Genomic DNA, 2799 nt, shown 5'->3' with positions numbered 1-2799 from the left:
TTGTGCATGTAAATGGAGAGTCCTCTTCACACACTGAGGTTAATTATGGAGTTCCACAGGGTTCAGTGCTAGGACCAATTCTGTTTACATTATACATGCTTCCCTTAGGCAGCATCATTAGAAGACATAGCATACATTTACACTGCTATGCTGATGACACCCAGCTCTATCTGTCCATGAAGCCAGATAACACACACCAATGAGTTAAACTGCAGGAATGTCTTAAAGACATAAAGACCTGGATGGCCGCTAACTTTCTGCTTCTTAATTCAGATCAAACTGAGGTTATTGTACTCGGCCCTGAAAAGCTTAGAAATATGGTATCTAAGCAGATTCTTACTCTGGATGGCATTACCTTGGCCTCCAGTAACGCTGTGAGGAACCTTGGAGTCATTTTTGACCAGGACATGTCCTTCAATGCACATATTAAACAAATATGTAAGACTGCGTTCTTCCATTTGTGCAACATCTCTAAAGTTAGAAATATCCATATCACCCTATTAGAGCACTTCGCTCTCGCTCTGCAGGCCTACTTCTTGTTCCTAGAGTATTTAAAAGTAGAATGGGAGGCAGAGCCTTCAGTTTTCAGGCCCCTCTTCTGTGGAACCAGCTTCCAGTTTGGATTCAGGAGACAGACACTATCTCTACTTTCAAGATTAGGCTTCAAACTTTCCTTTTTGCTAAAGCATATAGTTAGGGCTGGACCAGGTGACCCTGAATCCTCCCTGTGTTTCTTCCTCGAATCAAAGAGAATGATCCTCCCCATTGAATCATGACTATCTAGATGAGCACAAGCTCTCTACCACTAGTGGTACGTGTACCACAGTTTGAGGAGGACTGATGTAGATGATTACCTGGCACATTCCCAGATTTGGTCTAAGTAAACTTAGAGGGTCAAAGGGTTTTTCACCTCTGGTGTTCAGTGGGTCAGGACCAGTCTCTCCAGTACTTTCATAAATGTGAGGCACAGTTATCACTGGCAGCCACAGCAGGATGAAAACCTACTTCTTAAGCACATCTTACTTTTTTTATCTATATTTCTGAACTCACGGGTCGTTCTGGAGCAGCTCTGCTTTTGAGTGTAACACAGACATTCACAATAATACGGACACACCATCATTTCCTTGAATTACATTTTTTCACCCATTTTCAAAACCAACAAATTCTGTTTACAAAAGAAAATATTTAATAATAAAAAACAACTACACGTACCACGATTCTGGACGCTGATGAATACAGGAAACACAACAAGCCTTTTCTGTCAACACTGTTTAAAGAAAAATGGTACAAGTATAAAATAAAGTAACACAGAAACCAGTGGATCCACTACCATCTGCCTACAGGGAACCAGTCGTCTTTATGAACACTCCAATCATGTGTGTTAATAAAGGTGCGAACAGGCAGGAAGTTTAAAGCACGCCGTTCTTACCGTTATTTTATACAGAAAATGGTATTCTGAGAATAGTTCATACGACGTTTTCGCTCATGTCCTAATAGTTCCAATTAAATCCTCATTTCTGGAGCGAGAGAGTCACAGGACACCTGCTCAAACATTCATCTTCATTTGTTTCATGTTGTGATGGATTCACACAGCCTTAATGTGTCCACACCCACATTTATTAGCACAATATTCAGCTTCTGAATTGAAAAAGTACAAAGTGACCTAAAAATATTCTACGTCCCTCTATTTTTATAACTTTAACAATTTCATGTGGCTGTTTTTGAATTAATGCAGCCACTTCAGAAAGCTGAGACTCCCTGAGACTGGCTGAGCGCAGATTAATGTTGTGATGGGACCATTGCTGCTCTGCTGGGAGACAGAGTGTGTGTGTGTGTGCGTGCGTGTGTGTGCGTGTGTGTGTGCGTGTGCGTGTGTGTGCGTGTGTGTGCGTGTGTGTGTGTGCGTGTGTGCGCGCGTGTGTGTGTGTGTGTGTGTGCGTGCGTGTGTGCGTGTGTGTGTGTGCGTGTGCGCGCGTGTGTGTGTGTGTGTGCGTGTGTGTGTGTGTGCGTGTGTGTGCGTGTGCGTGTGTGTGCGTGTGTGCGCGTGCGTGTGTGCGCGCGTGTGTGTGTGTGCGTGCGTGTGCGTGTGTGTGTGCGTGCGTGTGTGTGCGTGTGTGTGTGCGTGCGTGCGTGTGTGTGCGCGTGTGTGTGTGTGCGTGTGTGTGTGCGTGTGTGTGCGTGTGTGTGTGCGTGTGTGTGTGTGTGTGTGTGTGTGCGTGTGTGTGCGTGTGTGTGCGTGTGTGTGTGCGTATGTGTGTGCGCGTGTGTGTGCGCGTGTGCGCGTGTGCGTGCACTCAAACAGGAAATGTCTGCACCTGCAGTTTTGCACCAACACATCACATCCTCTGAACTGTTCGTACGTGTTAACACACTGAAGACACGGGAACGGCTCAAAGTCTGGATTTCCTTTGTGAGAGCGATGAGCGTCATGACTGTTTGTTTTCACATTTAAATGAGTCGTGATGTGGGCGGGACTGATGGACAGACATGACTGAGGGCGTGGACTCAACATGATGATAACACCAACAATAACTGCGCGCCTGTGACATGAACTAATGTTAATGAGGCAGCAGCGTTGCCACAGACGTGAGCTTCGATTACATGGATGCTTTGCCTGCTGTGACAAGGCGACATGTCTGCTGTAACTATGGAAACTATTAAACGGGAAACAGTATGTGAAGAACGTCAGGACGTCACTGTGAACATAGTGCAGGTGTATACATCACATGTACCCTGAGATTAACATCCACCTGAACACCTCTGAGAGCACGTCACTGATTACAAACACAAAGCAGTTCG

The sequence above is a fragment of the Astatotilapia calliptera genome, chromosome 12 (assembly GCF_900246225.1).
Source record: "Astatotilapia calliptera chromosome 12, fAstCal1.2, whole genome shotgun sequence".
Lineage (NCBI taxonomy): Eukaryota > Metazoa > Chordata > Actinopteri > Cichliformes > Cichlidae > Astatotilapia > Astatotilapia calliptera.
Note: the sequence above shows the minus strand (reverse complement) of the source record.